Here is a 23,227-nt window from a genome sequence, read left to right as displayed (position 1 = left end):
ATGTTAATATTTATTGAAAGCATAAAATAGAAAGGCGACACAAATAAACGTTTTTTTTTTCTTTTATTCAGTCGCGTCTCCTTAACCTTCCCTTGAATTTCCTTTTTATACTCTACTGCTCCTGCTTTTATTATAAGAAAAGCTAAGGAAAAAAAAGTAAAGTGCACACACATAAGCCTGCATAGACATCATAAAAAAAAAAGTTAAGCTCACAATACAAAGACGCAGATACACACATGCACACACAACAAAAGAGCAATTTGTTATTTAATGAAACTGAAAATGAAATAAACTCGCAGGCAAAAAGCCAACAGACGAAAAAAGCAGAATGTATCAGTAAGATGAAAGCATTAACGCACAGAATGCTAATATCTTATGCACACAACACAAGACACGCAGATACATTTACAGACTCAGCTGCAGATACAGCTACAGCTACAGATACAGATACGGATATACATATATGTGGGCACAGATATATGGGGCGCTTCTGGGGAATTACAACGGCCTATGAACTGAAACCGAAACTGAACTCGAAGTGGATCCCAACTCAACTCGAACTGAACTGAATTTTGTCGTGTCTTTGATTATTATCTTAGCACACGGGGAAAAAAAACGAGCAGCGTTCTCAATCGTTTTAATAAAATTGTGTTTTATTCTCAAATGAAACAATATGTGCTCTGAAAAATATTTATTTTTAATTAAAAATTAATACTATATTTAAGTTTGAAACTTATGATATATATGGAAAGTTTAAGAAAAAAACAACCGATTTATTCAAGTGCAGCTTAGTCCGCGATATGCGCTCATAAAACCCAAAACACACACACATGGTCACCCATTTGTATCTGTATCTGCATCTCGCACATTAACAGAGGAGCAAAAAAAAAAAAGAAGAAAATAAAGAGAATAAAGTTAAGCTAACAAAGCAAAGAGCCGAAACTCAAGAGGTGGGTTTTCCTCCCGCGGAAAGGGGGCGCTAGGAAAATGTATGAGGGGGATAAGTGAAAAATGTTGTAGGACAATTTCTGTCGTTTGCCTTTATGGATTAGCACAAAGAAAGAAAAATCGTGGAAAGGGGAAGGGAAAATAAACCAAAGTCAGAGGGAAAAATTTAATTTAGGTACCTACAGCTTGCTATCTCTAAATAAATACAATGCAATGATTGTCCGGCTTAAAGATAAAATCATCCTATTGTATTAATCGCACGCTAATACGCATTTATGGCAATATTAGATAATATGCCTATTTGATTTTTGTTTACAAAGTGCACAAATATACATTTTATGTATGCATGCGTTTAACAAATTAGACAAATCGCTAATTACTAATCCAATCTAAATATGCATTTATGGCTTATTTATTCCTCGATTTGAAATCACATTCGATTTTATTTACAAACATTGCAATTAACATTTAATGAATCCAAATAACTGAATGGATGCACATGTAAAATACGATTCCCACAGTTCAGATCTCTAGTCAGCAACGAAGTTATATCCAGCCATTTGCCAACTTGATTGTGTAACTCATCGCATCTATCAATGATTCCCATCGATTTCGAGCTAATTTCCACTTCCTCTTCGGCTGACACTTTTTCCCCCACCACCACCATCACCACGTTACATTTCCCGTCTAAAGGGCTGACTGACTGACTGACTGACAGCTTGTTAGGAAAATACAAAACCAAGACGAAAAGAAACCTTGGGATGCATCTGATGACGATCCGATCCGATTCGATTCGAATCGCGGCGATCTGCCCACACGGAAGACACCCAAAACGCAAGAGACCAAGCCCCGAGTGATGATGATGATCATTTGAACCCTTTTTATTGTTGTCTGCTGTTCTCTCACCCCTTCCTCACAATTATCGATCTCCACCCACTCAGGCTTGCTACACTGGCAAAAAAATGTTAGGTACTCCTGATAAAATGGCCATCTTATGAATATCTAAATCTGCAGCGCGTAGTCTTCAAATACACGTACTTAATTTGAATCTTTATTTCTTCGAGATAATTAGTAATATGGAAAAACTAAACTTTTTTTTTCACTGTATAAGTTCACAAATCAGTAAAAGACTGTAGCATTTATTTGTCGCTTCGGCAAGCACAGAAATTGGATGAATTCGATGTTTGGGTCTAAGGAAAGTTCCGCATCAGTAAACCCTGCAACATTGTTGCATTTTAACAAGCCATTTTCGAAAAAAAAAAATGAGGAAAAATCGACCCCACACATGGATCGTTAACGGTGCAACAACAGCTATAAAGGCGGAATATATCTTTGGGATCCCCGTGATCTCCAATCCAATCCGATCCGAGACGATTCCCAACTTGAAAGCCTTGTAACTGGCTTAAAGATGTTGATCGGCTTATCGCCGTCGATCGTTTTGCATTCGAAATGAGATGCAATCCATGGGTCTTAAAAGTATCCGTATCTTTATATCGCTGTATCTGGTCTCTGGGAATCTTTGTATCTGCATATCCATCCGCGGCGACCGCCTGCGAAACGTTTTACACCCAATAAAGGCGTCAAGAGCGCCATAATAATTATCACAGACACAGGCCAACATTCCCATTCTCAGTTTTCCTTTTCGCCGGGCGACTATTAAAAGCCAACAAAAACAAAGACGATGGGGGCAAAAACGAAAGGAAAACGATGAAAAACCAAAGATGCAGCCCATAAAATGAGTATGGTAAATAAAACAACAGTTGCCGGCGAACAAAAATAAAAAAAAAAACGAAAAAACAAAAAACAACAAGAAATGTACACAAAAAAGTGACTAAGTGAAATATGAAAAGGGGGGCGAAAGGAGTGAAGCTACTTGGGCTGAGATTTTCTTGGAATTAATTACACAGATGCAACATGTTTTGTGGCCGAAATTAGTAATGCTCTAGAGGATGCAATTAGCAAATACCTAAATACATTTATCCTAGCACTTGATGTTAATAAATTTAATGTGGCATTTTATAATGACCAGAGAGAAAACTTAAATTCCGTAATTGCTAGAATCACGAACGTACTATAATATTACTTAAGATAATTGTATTTGTTTGAAAAGTTTAAATATTGTAAAATCATCTAGGTTTTTTGAGAAGTAGAAATATTGTTCTCGAGATTGTGGTGGGTGTTAAATGACTTTCCGCCCCAAAAATCATTTACACCTCAAGCCAAAGGAAAATCAGAGAAAAAAGTATCTGACAAATGAGAAAGTATCTGACAAATGAGCAGATGGTGGGCGGGGCAGGGCAGGGCGCGGCAGGTGCAGAGGTGCAACTAGGGTGTTGATTGGCATCTTCGGCTGCGGACTGCAGTTAGGCGGCCAATGCACTTTTCCTCACATTTCCCTTCGCCCATTTATATGAGGAGCACTTTCTTCGTGTATTTGGCAAGTTGATTTCCATTTTCATTAGCTGCCTTTGGGCTTATTTATTTTTTGTTCCCTCTCCATTTTGCCATTTGCATTTTGCAATGAATGAACATTTTTGCGCAAAGACACGCATGCAAAACGAGAGGGAAAAATGCAGCCCAGTTGGCCCGAAGAACTCACAACTTCTTGACAACCGGGAGACAAACGTGCAACAATAATTGGCACACGGCCAGATATTCCAAGTCCATTGATGAAAAGCAGCCACATCGGCTACAGATACAGATACAGATACATATGCAGATGGGCATATATAACGATATGCCAGATGAAGATACAGCAGATCTTAACCCAGCGCTTTCGATTTAATTTTAGCCACTTGAATTTCCGCCGTTCGCTCGTCGTGGTTTTTATTTACTTTTTTTTGTTGTAGTTGTTGCTGTATTTTTTTTTTTACGACCTCAGTCCCAAGTCGACAACACAAAAATGTTTACAAAATAGAAATAAGAGCATAAAATATTTTGTCGACTTCCGCTCGTAATCACCAATTAGTAATGCCACACTGACAAATATGCCAAACCGAAAAACTTGGACAAACGGCAAACAGCCGCTGGATGATTGGATAAAATGCTGGCCGGGGGAATGGGATGATATATTATTTGTAATAAATTGATGTCGCAGCCCAAAAAGACGCTGGAATCCTGCAAATGGCCCCAAAACTTGGGTCACACTTTCATCATTAGTCAGCCAACTACGGACTACTAAATTCAAATGAAATGAAATGAAATGCCCAGAATCTGCAAGATACATTTGTACACACAGGCACACAGCATGGATACAGATACAGATACAGATACAGATACAGATACAGACACTTTGCGCATTGTCAAATCTACCAAATCGAAGTGTATCCAATGGAACGCCATTCCCAGGGGAGCAATTCACGCTTGGCCGTTAAAATGTATCTGTATCTGTAGCAGCGACGCTCTGTTCCTTTTGCAGCGAAATGAAACCAGAAGAAATTAAATAAAAATAGCAAAATGGCCGAAAAGCGTTCGATAGGCCAAAAAGATGTTTATGCGTTAGTGCAGCTAAAATTAACAAAGTACTAAATGAACTGTACAATTTTATTCGAAAACTCCATGAAAATGGTGTTTTAAAAATTTGAAATGGAAAAACTATATTGATTGGATAGTTTTCTTTGCCATTTCGCCTTAAAATCGTACGCATAAACATTGGGAAAATTCGGAAAAACTTTGGCATTTGGTTTTCCTTTGCATTTTCGCTCCATTTGGCTCTTTGGCCTCTTTCGGGTTTCGCACTTCAATTGCTCCGCCCAGTCATCTTACACACTCGCATTTTTACCCAGGCTGACCAATCAATCGATGTGTATTTTTTCCCCCCAGTATTTTCCTTAGGTTTTCCCTTGATTTTTCGCGGGGCTTCTTCTTTGGCCGCCTCCTTTTCGACTCTCAATTCTACAAAAGAAAGATCAAAAGCGGCGAATAACCAACAAACAAATGAAAAAGAAAAAACGCCTGGGAAATGAGCTCAAGTGTTTGGTCTCCTCTTTGATTTCTCGAGTGGGTGTGGGTCGCTGTGTGTGTGTGTGTGTGTTTGTGTGTGATTTTCCACCCCTCGTGGAAAACGTGAAAAGTGCCCATACCAAATTGGCTCTTCTATTGGATTTTAATGCGTCGCGTTCTAGTTTCACTTTCACAGATTAATGAAGATTGTCTAATCGCATTGATTGATGTCTTTAGCGAAAAAACTTTTCTTCACGCGGTTTTCCAAGCGGTGCACGCAAAAATCTTGTTAAGTCTTGTGTTTTTGCGGTTCGTTTGTTGTGGGTTTGTGTGGTTCAGTTTTTGGTTATTCGGCTCTCAGAAAAGCTGACTGCACCGCGATATAAATTAATGAAAAGCGCTTAAGCGTCTGTCTGGATTTTATATATATATATATATATGTATATACGTACTAAAGGAAAGTTGCCCCGAAAAGTTCGATGTGCGGTTGGGGATAATCTTTGCAACAACCGCAGAACGAGAAACAGACGGAAAACAGGGGCAATTCGGTTTTCGGCAACAAGAAGAAAACACTCAATGGAAATTAAAGCAATTTCCTGTAGCAATTTGAAGATGCTAAATTAAAATACAAACGATGGCGCAGAGCATGGGAGATGCTAAAATACTCTATACTCCATCTGCATGCCGCCATTTGGCAAATCCGGCAATCCGGCAGATACATAGATACAAATACACCAAACACACACAAGTGTTCTACGACCGCCATTCATAGATATTTAATTAGCAGAGTGCCGGGCGTTAGAGAGAGATGGGCAAAATGTGAGCGAGCGAGACAGGCGGCTTGTAAATTGGCAATAATCTCAAACCGAATCTGTGCACTCGCAGAAAAAATCCGACTTCATAACAAAGTTATTCAATGCATGAATGCATTTCAAGTTGCATTGAACAAATGTTATTGATAATGCAATGATGCAATTTTCTTGAATATTGGCAAAATAAATATTTCTTTTAATGGAACTGCTTTTTTTGCAGTGTATCTGGTGCACAGAACAGCAACCGAACAGTGTCATCCGCAAAACCGAAAAACGTCAAGAGACGGCAGCGACAACAAAGTAAATGAAGATGAGCACTTCCTGCAACAAAAGCGACAACAACTGAGCTGAGGAAAATCGCAGGGAAATGCGGCGGGCGGGGAAAACTGAGGGAAATGCGGCTGCCGGGGCACACACGAAACATTTTTAATCGAGTGCAACGCCATGAATGAGCAGAAGTTGGATCGGGAAAGCAGCTGAAGAGCCCATGAAGAACTCGCCCATTTGTTTGTGCATGTATATATATGTATGTATATGCATGTTTATATGCGTACAGCAGAGTTACAGATACTCGCGGTTTTTGTATCTTTTATACGAATGAGTTAAATGCTATGCTCGAGTTGAGTGAGTGATGCATCCCAGGGCGCATCCGTAAGATAAACAGACGAAGCACGCAACGTTTAACTTTTCATTTGCAGCCCTTGCCGCATTTGCAAGTATCTGTATATTGTGTATATTGTATCCTGTATCTTGTGGGTGCCGCGACAAAGGTCACGGACATGCTCCGTTGCAGTGCCGATTGCCCCGTGCCCAAAAAAACAAAAACAAACAAACATGCGCTTAAATTGAACAAATCATTAAAAAAATATTTAACGTCGGAATGCGACTGCATTCTGCGGGGCACAAGATAAATATGGGCGAAATAATAAACAAACTGAATAATCTCAGCAATTACGGCATTTTACAAATATTTGTGCATGGATTTTGGGGCCAACAATGTGGCAAGACTTACACATATTTGTGGTATTTTAAGATCATGTGTAATTTCTTCCAAATCACTAGCAAACAGATGGGAAACTTTCTAAATAATTATCAACCGATAAGGTTAATAAGTGAAATACTATTGAAAAGAACTACAAAAGATAACGAGTTAATGAAATTAGTTTAAAATAACTGAATGGAAAAATCGAAAAAAATAAAACTTTAACTCGAGTTGGATACTCATTATTAAGGAAGTCAGTTGGCCAATAATGAAGCAAATATTTGCACACCCAATAACTGAGAGCTACGAAAATAAAAGTCAAACTTCAGTCTGCAAAACTTTTGTGTCTTCTTGTTTCAGCCCAACTAAAATTCGGTATAAGCCAAGTTAAGAAAGCCAAAGATGGCTGTGTAAAATTTGAGAAGGGGGCTAGGCTAAGGGGAAGGGGGGGGGCTGGTATTTCATTTTTCGCCGAAATGGTGAATCAAGTTAAGAAAACCCTCAAATTTCCAAATGATTTAACTTGCCAGACACTTCAATCGGCTCAGACGGTCTCTTAAAAACTGCTGAAAGTGAAGCTACTTGAAATGAATGTGCGTGATGTGAGCTGCTTAACCCCGCAGCATACCCTTCCTTTAACCCTCTGTCGACCAACTACTTATCCCATCAAAACGATTGAGATAGAAAATAAGACAGACATCGTTGCGTTGGGTTTCGGTTTTATCTGGCCTCAGAAAGGCAAAATACAAAAAAAAAAAAAAAAAAAAACAAACAAACAAAACAATCTAACAAACTTGCTGGTGAAATGAGATGAGAGGATAGGCGAAGCTTTGGAGATTTCTTCGCTATTCTACGTATCAATTTGGGCATTAAGCCCCATATGCAATTGAAGCCAATTGAAGCTAATCATTTGCTACTTAAATACGGGGACAATAAAGCACTGAACCCAAGAGCTCGAGACACGGCTGCAATAGATACAGATACATATCTCAAAATGACAAAACAGACACAAACTGCAAGAAATTGTTTCTTAGATATTTAATAAAATATAAATATATGAATGTTTGGATATTCATTTGCGTTTACACAATTCTAACTTTGGAAATTGAAACTGTACTAACTCGCAATGAGATATTTTGCTCTTTTTTCTTTACAAAACACCAGCATTTTCTTTCTCTGCATTTCAATGACTAGATAGGTAGTCTAGACTCCATTGGGGAAATGGTGAGTGAAATAGGGGTCACCAAGTGGTCATATCTCACTACGAAAACCTCAACGAAACCATACCACAGCATGCGGAAGTTATGGAAGTGATCTCATCTTTATAAGGGTAACAGTTATAGGGGGACACAATGATCTAGCTAAAAGCCCTTGTCTTTAATATATTGCTGTAATAAATTCCGTTTAATTAAATTGCCAAACATAAAGGTGCAGTTGAGTCAACTTATGGATTTTCCGCTTGGCCAGAATCAATCTCGGTGGTTGTAGCAGCTCTTATGCACTCGAAATGTACCATCCATCGCCTTGAAAATTCTGTGAGCTGCATTTATTGCAGCTAAGGCATTTTCCTCGCGCTCAAAAGTTTTTCCAGCTTTATGAAATATTGTTCAGCGGCAAAATCTCATCGCCTGGCGAAATGCATTCCTAACTGGAGGGTTGTGAGTGTGGGTGGTTGGCTGGCTTTTTGGGGCGATGGGCGTTGGGTTTTCCTTGGATTTCCAAAGGAGGTTACTTTGGAGGATGCAACACCAGTTGGATCTCATATAGCCGCTACAGTTGGCTGCCAAATTGAGACTCTCGCATTGGCACGCGTCCGCATTGCATTTGACCTCGTTTTTCGCCTAAGCTATGGTGCCATAAAGCCCGGCATTTCTGGCAAGCAAACAAGTTCTGATGGAAAGAGCTGGGCATCAGCATTAAATTATATTTTATGCGCAAATTATTTAAGTTGAGCACAAGTTGGCCAAAAATAGGAGCATTAAGAAGAGGAGGAAGAATTTATATATATACATATATATGTACATTCCAAATTCGGTGGCTCATTATTTGAGTTGCATTTCTCTGACGCTTTTCCTTCTTTTTTTTTTGTTTTCTTGGCTGATGGCCATGGCAAACAAAGCCATTAACTGGGCGGAAAAAGGGGGCGGGAAAATGGGTTTGGCAATTGACTCTTTAGCTTTTGATTTCGCCCCTCGGAAAATGCATTGATGCGTTGCATTTTCTATTCCTTCCTCTTCTTCCGCTTTTTGTTTTAGTTTTTTTTTTTTGGTAATTTCTGTCCTTTTTTCTTTGTTTTTCGGCTGGAATTTGTTTTTTTTTTTTTCATGCGAAAAGTTTTCAATTGCTCTGGCGTCACTTTTTGATTGCTTTGATGTGTTTTTCTCGCACATTTCCCCAGCCTCAATTCATGACAAAAGTTTTTCGGCGCAGCGACAGGCAGATCGGGCTACTATATACATATATATATGTCTACATATATATATATATATATATAGATAGATGGAGCTAAGCAAAGTTTGCAGTGGAAGGATGAGTCCTGCGGACAGACAAAAGCTGAGAACTTTCGCTTTGATTTTCAAATATCTTCTCCGGCTGCATTTTCCTCATTTTCCCGTACTTTTCTCCATTTTTTTTTCTGTATTTTGGGTTTTGCATTTGCGGCGCCTTGCCACTACTGTGTGTGTGTGTGTTATCCTTGGCCTGACAGAAAAATGAAAGTTTAATGCGTTTGCCAAATACAATTTTCACAATTTTTTCCTTGCACACACGCACACACAATGCATATTTTTTTCTTAGTTGAATTTAGTTTGGAAATTGAGTTTTCCCATTCGCGCTCTCGCTTCTTCTATCTGATTCTATATAAATATACTATATATATTTATATATAAATATATATTTCAATGTATGTATGTATATGTACTGTGTTGGCCGGAAAATGTGTGCGTCTGTGCGGAAATTGCATTTTTCACCCTTTTTCCATTCTGCCTTACTTTTCTTGTAATGCGATTTTTTCCCTTTTCGAATTTTACTTGATTTTTTTTTTGTTAAACTTTTTTTAGCGCATTATCCAAGGGCGCAAAAGGGAGGCCAGTGCAAGTTTAAATGGTTTAAAGTGCTTATAATGCAAATATTAAAAGTACCAAGGGGATGGGCGCGAAAGTTAAGCGAAGAGCAATATAAAAGTTCAAATCGCAAAGGGTTCAAAAGTATCTTTCTGGGCAATAAAAGAACACTTAATGCTGTCTTGCCGCTTGATGATTTATTCAGCATAAAACAAATTTCACAGTCGATTGATACATGCAAATAGATGGCAAGAATGTAACTTTTAAAGTGTGTGACTTCTATGTATATCTTAAATATTTTTAGCCTGTATGTATTGAAACCGTTTAGGGAACGGACAAGCTTTTAATTATTCTTAAGCGTTTCAAAATGAAGATCTATTCCTTATCATGCTCAATTTATTCAACTCATTGCCTATACACACTATATATTCTAAAAATATTTTTGTTTATTCTGTCCCAGGGTTTTTGTTCATTATTTCTTTTGTTTACCCGCTTTCCAATGCCATTTTCCCGACATAATCCCCAACTTGATTTGCATAGACGCTCAATCAATTTTAATCAATCTGCCCTGTGGGGAATCCCCCACCGTTTCTCAACCCATTTCAATGCTCAGCTAATTCCTTAATTCATTCGCCTGCCTGCCTGCCTGCCTGGCTGCACCTCCCCAACAAAACCCGATATATATTGACCGATACAAATTACGATTTCGTTTAGTTTTTAATTGAACATTTTTCCTCGAGCACGAAGGACTAACCCACGTGGCTATTACGTCGAAAATATACGAAAACAAAACAAAAACAAACAGACAGAGGAACAGAAACGGAAACAGAAACTGAACTGAAACGAGGGAGTTCATTTTAATCTACAAATTGAATTTCCCTACAGCAGGACGAAAAAGAAATGGAAGGTCCTTTTAATTGCCGGCCGAAATGTTTACATTGGCGGGCCCGGGTTGATTCCAAAGTCCCTTGGGCACCACGAATTTGTTGGCTGTCAAATAAAACAAGACGCATCAAATTATTTCAAATTTATCGCGACAAAGGTGTCCTGCCCTGCAGAATCCTTGCGTGTGTCTATGTGTGTGTGTGTAGAACTATATATCCTGTCTTTTCTGGCAGCTGGCAGCTCGTTGCCAACGAGCGATTTTCAACCCTGCGAATCGTGTAAATCGAAAATAATCCACCCCGATGCAACAACCAAAGCCAGGCACAAAAACTATTGAAAATGTTTGTCACACAGCCCATCCGTATCTGGATAATCAACGAATCTGGGCGATTCAGGTAGATAGAGGGGGCACATATTTAGCCACAGATTCGTACCGCAAAATGACAGGCCAACGACAATTAATGGCCATCCGAAAAGAATGGCTCGAATCGTAAATGTATCTAACACACAAAATGATATTTTGACACGCAGCACCGGGCCAAACTTGCAATTAACCGAACCCAAAACTAAAAAAAAAAAAAAAAAGAGTGGAAAACTAGGGAAACAATAAGTAAAGAACCATAGATTGTGTATATCTTGGCTTTTGTGCAATTGTGGGTTAATGGCACTTTAAACTGCGCTCCACACCGAAAACCGCACAGGAAGTGGACGAGAGTAGAGTATCTTGTGGATACATTCTGTCTTTGATTCATATTTGGCACGCAATAATGCAATCACGAACTGAGAAGAACGAGAACTTACAGATACAATCTGAAGATCTTTTCAGAGGCACCTTAAATCTTACATTTATCTTAGGTTTTATCTAACGTAAAAAAAGCACTACGCCTTTAATATATATATGAAATCATATTACATTTAGTTACTATTTCCAGTCTTTTAAGTAAACATTAAAAATACACAAAAAATACGCAAAGGATGGAGAATGAGTAAAACCCGATAAAATCGTGAGATATCTGTATCTCACAGATACGAGTTTTTCAAGCACCTTGAAAAGGCGATTGCTATGACTCAGAAGAGGGCGTCGTGGGCGTGGCCGTTATAAATCATAACGAATGGTGCAGAAATTAACGAAACGCGAAGAGCTTAAAATGCAATTTAGTCTATGCAATTAAGCGGCGACCATGACTCAGACAAGGGCCATACATAAAACCCTCCTCTTTCATTGCGCCTTTTTTTTTGGCCACGCCCCTTCTGGAGAATACTGAGCGATGGGTAAGATGGGCGGTGGGCGGTGGGCGGTGAGTTTGAAGGAACCACGCCAAAAGAATACAAAAGCGTCGACTGATTTTTATCAACTAACCAAGCGTAACGCAGACAAACACTTCCTAAATCACTTGAGTGCTCGAACCAACGGAGCTCCTCGCTCTTGTCTATTTTATTTTATTTTATTTGGGAACAACCCCCAGAAGGCAACGCTTCCTGTGCCACATAAAACATAAATTATTTAATTTTTTCCCTCTTACTTTGCGGAACTGGCATTTCTGTATCTTTTTTTTTTTTTTTGTCTGTTCGTTGGGGGCTGCTTATCGGAATTTTCGATGGCGACGTCGGCGGCGCTTAGAATTCGAAAATTATGAAACACTTCGGTTTGGTTAGGTTCCTTGCTCCTTGCTTATACGTACAATATAAATAATATGACCATCTTCTTTGCCCTCGCCAGCTATCATTTACTTCATTAATTTCTTTATATTTATTTGGCTTTGTTGGCTTTTTTTCGGTGCTTTCTGCACTCGAATTTCATTGGGTTTAATGCGTATGAGTATCGAATTCTTTGGCGAATTCAGCTGCGGGCATCAACACAACTGGAATCGGGTTCTTCTAATCAAAAGACCTGGCACAAAAGGTTTCGGTAATACGATCCGCAGAGGGATCACCCAACACAGCGAGAAAAAAACGTCATTAATTGAATCTATTATTACTACTTTGGCAAAGAACACTATTAAATGGCTGGAATAAAAAAAGAATATCTTACAAAGTTAATATCATATATTTAAATACAACTAATTTATTTAAATAATATAAACATTTTGTTACTCTGCTCCCTTTTTGAATTAGTATCTGAAGTCTCCATTTATTCTTGTATCTTAATATAATTTAACGGATTAATTACCATGTTTTATTACGTTGAATGGATTCATTTTAGTTTTGAATCAGTTTCACATTTCCGAAACCTAACAAAAACCTATATATTTAAAAAAAAAAGCTGAAATCTTTGAAGAAATATCTCTTTAAATACTAAAACTTCAGCATTCGTTTCCAAAAATCTTTATAAAAAGCCATGACTGCGGGATTGATTTATAAACATTCAATACCTAATGCCAGCCTCAATTTCAACCCATCTTCATTTCGGGGATCTTCTTTTTTATTCCGGCAGATTTTTCCCATCCAAGTCCCCGCACACAATTCAATCAAACTTTGGTCGGGGCCAAACTTTATGACACCCCAAGTTTTGGTTGGGAGGAAATGAAAAAAACTCGCGGCATATGAAGAAGGCTAAAAGGAGAGAAGTCAAACGTTTTGCATGGGAAATGGGCGAAAAGTCGGTAGAAAGTACGTCTAAAAGAGGGGTATATATATATATATATGTATATACGTTTTATATATGTATTTTTAGGGGAGTTAGGTGGCAGCGACAGGAATAATAAATATTCAGTTTAAGTAAATGGGCTTTTATCGCGCATCTCTGGGGTGCCATAATTTGCCATTTTTGCCAGCCTGTCTGCCTGCGTTCTATTTTCTGCCCCTGCTTTCCCAGCTTTTCCTTACATTTTCCCAACGTTTTTTTTTTTTTTCTTTCTTTCTTTTCTTTCGCGTTTTTTTTTCCTGTAATTGATTCAACAAAACGACGCAAAGGTGCAAAAGGGAAACCAAAAGCGAAAACTTGGCGACGAGGCAACAACAATTATACGCATAATATATTTTCAGTCATAAATATGCAATGTATACGTATGTATGTATGTAAACAAACACGCGTGTACGTTGGAAAATAAAAATTATCAAAACCAAAGTCACGCTCAGAGCTTCAAAACCAAAAAAAAAAAAAAAAACGCGCCCAAGAAAAAACATTGCCCATAAAATGTGAAAAATTTGCCCTGGCATCTTTTGTTTTTCAGCTTCTTCGCTTTTTTATTTTCCTGGCACAGGGGGGAAAGGCAAATCACTTCAGCGTAGAAGGAGGCAACAATTTAGCTCATTTATTTTTATACATTTTAAGAAACAATAAACCAACGGGCCATAAAACACAAGCCACCAAATGAAAATGATTTAAGGCGCACGAGAATTATTTCCTTGGAAAAGTTCAACAAAATAATTGCAACGTTTTGTTGGATTTCGTTTTTTCCGCCGGTGATTTATACAACCAAGTGCGTTTTCATGGCCGTGCTGGCAGTGCTGTTAAGCGGCCAATTTTCCGGCAAAGTAATGTTTCTTCTACGCAAAGGTTTCAAAGTTACTCTACTAAACTATATATTACATAGTACATATATTTTCGCAAATACTAGTTATCAAAACTATTTGAAATGATATCTTGCCACTATACCACATTTCCTTTAACTAGTGCACTTTTCCAGCCAGTGTTGTACTGTGCTAACTGTCAATTCAGCTGGCTATATGAAACTGAAATTGAATTAAGCCCGCTTTGGCCATCCAATTAGTTGGCCCCGTTTTTAAAGCCTAGCGGACAGGGAATTTGTCGGGCGGCGGCAGCCCTAGTTAAGTAGTGGCATTAGTGGAAGTTTGGCAACTCTGGAAAATGCAACGCTGTCATTTAATGAGTTTTCCGCGCACTATTTTGTGCAGCAAAAGCTTTTCCTTGTCAGCCTTTAAATCCTGCTGCAAATATATATGTATATATATATATATTTATTTGGCTCTAGATTTTTCGCGACAGGATGCTGAGCTGGGAATGTGAAACTTGAAATTTAATTATGCCGCCTGCGTTTCTCTTCGGTTTGTTTTTACTGCGTGCTCCTGCCAGCGATTTGCCTGCAACGTCTTGAGATGCAGGCGAATAACACACACAGCAGCCACAGCCACTTGACTTCTCGAGTGGCACTTTTTCCACCAGCATTTTTCCCACTCCGTCGACATTTCCCCACTCGCACTCGAAATGCTTAAATGCTAAACACGCCTGGCAAATTAGCTCCTTGTTCGCCCTTTTTCCTCAACAGGTTTGCCAACGTATAAATTCTCCTTATCCTCACTCTTTACTCCGACTGCCGCTCTTTACGTTTGCCAATCCAAAATACACACTGGCTTATCAAATTTCCAAAACTTTCAATTGCACTTCACAGCTCGAGCTGATATTATTACTCGATTTGATTACATTTTGATTCGATTTCGATCTAGGATTTCGTTTAATTGGTCTCCGGGAAAAGCAATTTCGATTTTGGTGTCGCTGCTCTGTCTTCGAAAGATTTACGATTTACGATTGCACCCTTTATCACCATTCAGCACCAACGCCCAACCATTTTCCACACGCTCCAATTCATTTGGAAGCGATTTGTGTGAATTTATGGTTTGTTTGTCTCATTGGCAACTTGCTGCATAAATTTCCAATAATTATGGAAAATAAATCCAGCTCTCTCCGTCTCCTTAGACGTTCCTGTAGTGTTGTGTAAATGCAAAATCAACAAGAACAACGCGAAATCATTCAAGTATTTTCCATCTTTCGTCTTTCCAAAGCAACCAGGCAAGCTAGCCAACCAGTTGTGCTGATTCACACAGGTAAAAATGTAGAAAAATGTTGAGAAATGTATAAAGAGAGGTGTGAAAACGGTTTTGGAGGCGACTCGAGAGGATGGAGCAGCACTCCTCGAGTGTTTGGAAAATAAACGATGTTGTCTATGACAAGGCATGACGGTAATGACCAAACCAGCCAACGCCGCTGGACCATAGAGATTCTACTCCTTCTTGGCCAAACCAAACCAAACCGAACCGAACCGAACAGCCTTCTTTTCTTTGGCTACATCTGCTGCTTTTTTAGCCGCGTCATTGTTGCCAAGCTCCTCGGCAGCTTTGTTTTTGATTTACTTATACAAGAAACACTGAGACAAAATCGGAAAAAACATAAATAACAGTTGAGAAGTTCGATTGCCTAGTAAATAGCATAAAATTCATAGACTCGCAGCGGAGTTGCCAATAAAATATAGAATATGATTTGATTCAATGATTAAAATGTGATTAATCTATTTCGCTTTACAGTCTTGTCTTCGATTGCATAAGGACTTTTCCTTTAGTTTATGCCCCTATTTTTGAACAGTGCAACTTGCACATATCTTTGCAGGCATATTTTTGTTTTGCGAATTTTTCAATTCAAGGTTTTGGCCCGGTGTGCTTCACACCTTCAACTAAGTAAAATAAAATAGGAAAAAAAAAAATGGAAATCTCCCCGCCTTCCGTGTTTTTCTCCGTGTTTCCTCTTCCTTGGGTTTTTGTGCAGCATCATGGTCTTAGGGCCCGTTTTTCTGGGTTCCCGAGATCCCGAGTTCCAGAGTTTCTGAATTTATCCGAGAGGCTGCCTGCCTGCCTGCCTGCTATCAATGGCAAAACCTTTTTGGATTGTTATTTTTGCTGTCTGCACTTGTGCGAGGAGCCGGAGAATCGGGCTGACTGGCATCATAAATCATCTCAAGTGGCTGCCGCCGCAGCAAGCCCTCAAAATCCAGCTATTTCGGTTCCCTTGTATCCATAACTATAACAATTTGCAACGAACAGATACACAGGGTCGTGCATACACTCATGCCGCGGACTGTCTGTCTGACTGTCTGTCTGTCAGTCAGTCAACACATTTGACATATTCGCTGCACTAATTTGCGCACTTGAGTTAAATTATACTGTCGCCAACTGGAGATGCAGATACTTGTGCCTGTGTTTTGGATACAATATCAATTTGTGCGCTCGATTTTCTATGGCTTAATCAGGGAGTAGATGTAACTAATGTCTGTAGACGGTTAATCCCCTTAATTATCTCCCACTTACAGCTAAAGAGTTTAAGGCAACGTAAGATGCAATTGGATTATTTACAAGAAAATGTAAATCATTTAAGATAACTTAGCACACGATGAGATATATCAGGTAAATTTGTATTTATACAGTTAATTAACCAAAAATATGGTATCTATGGGATTTATACTCGAATTGATAATGATTTCTACACTTTTCGGTTCGAACGTTTGTATTTAACATAAATTTCTATAAGTATAATTTTATTATTTAATCTAAGACTGAATAACAACTATTTTGCGGCACTTAATTGAGTGTTCTCTTTCATCTTGAGATACAAATGCATCTGGTGTGCCTCAGATACAATTTCCAATTCAAAAGGAGCCCTTTCTCAGAGTTTAATCCGGGCACAGGTAGCTCGAGATACTTGGCTGCATCCATGAGATACATTTTCCTTTCCGTGGCGTTAAACTGACAACAGCTGTGAGGCACATTTGCGAAACGATAAAGGAGCAGAGAAAGAGGACGTGATAAAGATGCGGGGGTGAAAGAGCAGGATTTCGGATTTCTGCACTTTTCAAGCAGGTTATATACCCTATATACCATAAGCTATAAGCGGCCTTCTCCCGATTTTATTGCCCCAGAAAAGCGGCAACGGCGCATCAGAAAAAAAGAAAAAAAGAAAATAAAACAGCTGTTGGAATTCCTAGGGATTTGTGTATCATTTTCGGGAAACCCGAGAAGATCACGATTGAAATTGATATTTCAAATTCAAAGTACTATCTTAAAACTTACGAGAATTTTGGAGAAGCTTCTTCTAACTCATGTCCAGTATGTAAGAACTCATTTTTATAATTTTGAATGATATTAAAATTTGCTATTCATCAAATTTCCTTGACTTATTTATTTCCACAACAATTTTCCATATTTCTGATGCAAAAAGTATCTTGAGGAAAGTTACAAGCTGTAAAAAGCGAGCCTTTTTAACCCTTTACAAACATTTTTTCCTTCCTAATTTTAAATTTATGGCCCACAAAGAGATGCCCATTCAATTAAGCTGAATATTAACAAAACTTCAGCTGATTGAGTCGATTGTTTTCGGACTCTTTCAACAATTTGCTTAATTGCAAAACACCACAACTCACTTCACATATATGTCAGAAAAAAAAGGGGTAAACGGGGCTAACAGGGAACTATTCTTCGTACTCAAGATCGGCGGGGTATATTGGACTCTATATGCCTATAAATCCATCCGCTGATTGCCGTCGGCATTGATTTATGGCCACAAGCGGCGAAGATCGCGGATGCCAGCGATGGCCAATGAAAGATACAAAGATATTAAGATACATTTTGAGAACACATGGCGGAGTTGTAGGAAAAAAGTAGGAAAAAATACACATGAGCCTCGGCAATAACCATTTGCGTTTGTCCATTAAACAAATGTGCAAAAAATAAATAAATAAAAACGCCAAAAACGTCAAACTGTAAGGCAGTGGAAAATAAACAAAGCGGCGCACAAATTGAGCAACATTTTCGAGCCGAAGAAAAAAACATTAAACACCAAGCACAAGAACTAATGAATATAAATTATTAACTATGTTGGCACTTTGGCTAATGTATTCTTGTTTTTTTATTTCTTGCTGCAAGTAGTTAGTTCCCCCATCAAAAAGTCTGGCGTTTTTACACAAAATGTGTTTAAAAGGATGTCAAAGTGTTTCAAGTTGTCAAAATATGGGTTTACTGTTAGTTAATGGTTATTTGTTTGCTAATTTGGGTTTGTAGTTGCTGTCGAATTTAATGATATTTTGAATTCTGTCGCAGTACATTTTACTAACTATATATCAAAAATTTATATTACGTTGAATTTTATTTATTGATAACTGATTTTTTTGGAATGAAGGTCAAAAATAATTCCACTTGCTACATATTTTAAACTTTGAATACTCAGATATTTACATTTGTAATATTATTTATTTAGTATTAACATTTCTTATACTAAGTGGTTTTTCCTTTTTCCCACAATACGCTCAAAAGACAGCAAATTTATAGAAAATCTTTTTTACAACATTATATCGTTATCCTTGTAAAATTTAAGTGCATTTTATTAACAGTACTTCTTTGATAAATGTTAGTTTCAATATTTATCCCAATCTCTATTTTGTTTAGCTGTTAAAGTTGGACAACAATTATAAACTTTGTTGTTTTTAGAAATACAATGTGAAATAGATTTCATAAATATTAAATTGCATATCGCATGTTTTCATTGTGTTGTGTTGTCAGTGATTACACACTGGTTATTTATTATTCCTATATTTTCCCCCCTAAAATATAGAATGCTTTTTCATGATTTTTCATGTTTTTGCACGCTTTTTCCCTATCTTGCGCTTCTTCTCTTTTCGTTTGGATTTGCATTTTTGGCAATTTGCAGAAATAACAAAAGCGAATGGCGGACTGCAAAAGGATGGGCCGAGAAAACACCGTTAGAATAATAGTAAAGCGTAACATTGCACAAAGTTGTTGTTATGTATATGATTATTTCACAGTTTGCGACCCTTTTTTTTAGTAAGTTCTTTTTTTTTTGCTTTTGGGCCAAGGAAAAAAGAAATGTTTGTGCATTTCATTTTTTTCCGTTTTGTTTATCAGAGGTGACCTACATTTTGTTGTTGTTTTTTCCAAAGTAATTGCAATTGCACTTGCACTTGCAATCCAGTTGTTGTTTTTTATCTCGTGCGCTTTTTGCTTTTCTATATTCTTTTCGATTTTTTATCCAAATAAAGATGCTGCTTTCTCAGTGATTGTAATCCGTTTCACATTGATGTTTTGTTTCAAGAAACTTGCATATTCTCAGTGGCTTTGTTGTGTTTTGCGTTTTATTTGTGTTTTTCGTTATCTTCTTTCGTATTTGTTGACTTTTGCACTTTAGCACTTGAAAAAAAAGAAGGACGACACAAAAAAACAAGAATGGATTAAAACCAAATTCGAACGGGGAATAAAATCGAAAATATGGTCGAAATTAAAAGGGCAGTAACAAATTGAAAACAACAACAAATGTTTCGCAAAAACACACAGGCTCACGCACACGTACACAAACACGGGACGCGGTCACACATACGTGTGCGAGCGAGAGGCAGTGATGATTTGCACGCGCTTACACGGAGCCGCATAAAAAAAAAACGCACACACACCCGAAGAGTAGCGGTAAACGGCCGCGAAAGAACCGTTCGAGTTGGAGCTGAGTCGGCGAATACGACGACTGAAATCGCACTGTTTCCGGTTTCCGTCGCTTGCATTTGCCTCAGTGTGGCCAGTCCGAAAACGCCGAGGTTTGTGCTCTCTCGCTGCCGCTGTATTTTCGCTGGCGGTCCAAAACGGTCACTCTCCGCTCTTACAACGCCGCTCTTTGGCTCTCACGCGCAACGAATGTTGTGATAAAACGCAGGACGCTGCCGTGGAGCGTGTGGTAGGGAAAGGGACAGCGCGATATAGCGTTGCGTTTTATGAGAGCGAAATTGAGCGAGTGCTTGGCTCTCTTGCCTAACAGTCTGTTGGTAAACATTGTTGGGCATTAACATGGGTAAACAGGAGTCCACTTTACATTCTGTTAGCCGCCACAGGTTTCTGTTGTTCTCTTGCACTTTGTTGTTTTTGTTATTAACTGGCATTATCCTTTATTATGTTTATCGAACAGCTGTTTGCTGTTCCTATTTATTCAGAAAATTTATATTTAAAAGCAATAAAAGTTATAGAACTATCAAGAGTTGGCCAACTGTAGAAGGCATTCTATTTAATTATTATGTTTATGCTATTTATTTATGCACCAAAGTTTGAACTTATGTATATATTTGTCAGCTCTTATAAAAGTCCAGGTGCATTGTTATTTATTCTATTTAATAATATTATTAAAAATTTTAAGCTTTCACTGAGTTTCTAAAACATTATCTGTAGTAAATTTATGCCTTTTGCTCGCTTTATGTTTTATGTAACTATTTACTTTTCTCTTACAACTATTATTGACTCTCTTTTGTCTCGTTTGATTTTACTCTTTCCTCGTTCTCTTGCTTATCCTTTGCGTATAACAGTTTCAGGAGCTACTCTTATACCAGCATCCAAAAATGGGTTGCTAACTTGGCTATTTTTCGGTAACAACTTGTTGAAGGATTTGCATTTTTATCGCATTTATTTGGCTTTGCCATAATGTTTTGGTTTTTATCATAATATCTTAATATTTTTTGGTTTCGCGTAATTTGCATTTTTTAAGCTCTGTGTGATTTTTAATGCCTGTGCTAGCAAAGATTAATTACACCAAATTAAAAGGGCAGTGTTATAAATGGCTATTGTAATGTGACACTTGGTTTTGGAAATACAACGAATATTCCGGAGAACAGTTACAACATTTTACAACATTTCTCACAGCCAAGAAACAAGGCAAAATAAAAAAGAAATAAACAAAAAACAATAATAATAAGGTCAATCAACGGACTCAGCGGGCGGCGACTGCGCTGCTGGCGTCGCTGTCAACAGCTGTCGCGCATGCGCGTTAAAAGGAAAGAGACAGCTGCAGAAAGAGAGGTGGTGAAATGTACACAATGCACTGCGAAAAATGATGTAGTCATTTATTATTTATTTATACTACTAGTAAAATTGCATATCTCTCTAAGTATCAAAACTAATTATTTTGATATATACATCATATTCAATATCAGTAAATGAAATGAAAATAATCCATTTCTTTCAGTGCACCAGCAGCAGATTAATTGCTTAGTCGTCGGCGTGAATTTATGAATTTCCCCATGAGTGATGGTATCTCACTCCAGTTTTTTTTTTTTTTTACTTCAGCGCCACTTGAGCGAAAGGAAAAGCCAGACAAGATATTTTCAAATTTTCCTATTATTTTGTTGCTTGCATTGCGTGGGCCCGCATTGTTGTTGCTCTTCATTCATATGGTTGATAGTTGGCCATTTGTTATTGGTAAGCTGATCCGTAACGGTTGGTGGATATGGATATATCTACCATAAGCTACATTGAAAGCAATGGAGAACTTTCAACCATCATTCATCGAGGCAATTCAATATTGAAAGCCATAACGATCAATGAAAATTCACTGCAAATTCAATGCACTGCATTTTGTTTCAGTTAATTTAGAATTTCAGAGAATTTAGAATAATAGCACAAGCATTTGCAATTTAAATACTTAGTCATATTTATCCAATTGTAAGTTTCGTTGTTATTGGATTTAAATGCTTACTAAGTTACACATACAATCACGTGATTTGTTTAATTTAACCTTCGTTTGAAAATGTCAACGATTTCCGTTTCGAATTTTATCCCAGGCCAGCACATTTTCGCCCCCGTTTGAACTTTCAACTTTGTTTTGACATCCAGAGACAAATTCAATTAAGCCAAATCAGTCGACAATTAAACAATTGAGCATAATTACGCGATATTATGAGCGTCGGCGAAAGAGAAGGGCGCCGAAATTGCAGATTTACAAAGCTCAAAAAAAAAAAAAAAAAAACAAAAAAAAAAAATGCCTAATTAATAAAGAAGTGAAGTGACGAAGGTCTTCGCCGTCGCGAAAGGTTGCCGTTCGAAAAAGTGAAGAACCCAACGCAGTGGGACGTCTATGCGGTCAACTCCTACTGCTTTTGGGATTATTCTCTGGCCATCGCCAGTTCCCGATCCCTACTATCCATCCATCCATCCATCCATCCACATATACCATGGTACGATATATGTACCGTCCATTTGTTTGCCCTGCCACCTTTTCAACTCCTTTAATGAAGTGGATAAGCAAACCGAAGCGGGCATCCCACAGCGTTTGTATCTTATGGATACAGATCTCGGCTGGCGGATGTGTGTGTACAGTTATAATTAAGTGATACACATAAACGGGCGCCCCAGACTTCCACTTGGCCAGTCCAGGTCTCAGTTTCTGTTTAATGATTGTTTTCAATTAGTCAGTTCGCCTTTGATACCCGTTCTTTGCCGCGTCTTTTGTGGCATGCCACAATGTTCATATTGTTGGATTTATTCACAGTTGAGGAGATCACATTACCTCAAGATTGAGTGGCTGAAACTCGTTTTTTTTTGTTTTTAGCTACGAAACAAATCAGATTCGATTTTGTGCGTTATTATATTTTAAAAAATATGGTTGCCTAAAAAACTGGTATTCAGTTTCATATTCCTATAACTTTAGCTGTTTTTTATGATTTTTTCTCCAGTCTAGAGGTATCTGAAAGTTCGAATCCCACTTTTTTCAGAATCTCAGATGATTCGAAGATCTCATTTTCTGACAAACAAATCCGAAGAAGTGAAAATCCCAGCCAGTCACTCAGCAAGACACTCACTCAATTCACGACTCATTCGATGAACAAAAGTGCGAGGGCGTTGGAAAGGTTTTTGGTTGTTTTTTAAATCACTGCCCCTACCATTATTCCAAAAAAAAAAAACAAAAAAGAGGCAAAAAACGATTGAGTCAATTCGGTGTGGAGCGCCTTTTAAGTGTTTACGCTTGTTTTATATTAATTCCCATCATACATCTTCGACTGTCAGCGATCATGGGCATCTTCGACTTCACCTTCAACATTTTATCA

At 38.0% G+C, this 23,227-nt stretch overlaps 1 protein-coding gene across 9 annotated transcripts in view; it reads right to left on the bottom strand.

Moving 5' to 3' along the window:
- Positions 1–23,227, bottom strand: part of Ten-a (Tenascin accessory) — a 291,517-nt gene that overhangs the window by 111,517 nt on the left and 156,773 nt on the right. The window contains exons 1-2 of one of the 9 annotated variants that reach the window (NM_001272554.2): positions 19,820–19,900; positions 19,289–19,559 (exon numbers count right to left, since the gene is read on the bottom strand). The exons of 4 other annotated variants lie outside the window; for them this stretch is intronic. The gene's annotated coding sequence lies outside the window, so the exon portion shown is untranslated. Of the gene's footprint in view, positions 1–19,288; positions 19,560–19,701; positions 19,901–23,227 lie in introns of those variants that run through there. 4 more of the 9 variants (NM_001258713.2, NM_001258712.2, NM_001258711.2 and 1 more) reach the window with 4 other exon arrangements.

This window comes from Drosophila melanogaster, chromosome X (assembly GCF_000001215.4).
Source record: "Drosophila melanogaster chromosome X".
NCBI classification, from domain to species: domain Eukaryota; kingdom Metazoa; phylum Arthropoda; class Insecta; order Diptera; family Drosophilidae; genus Drosophila; species Drosophila melanogaster.
This window is presented reverse-complemented; position numbering and strand designations above follow the sequence as displayed.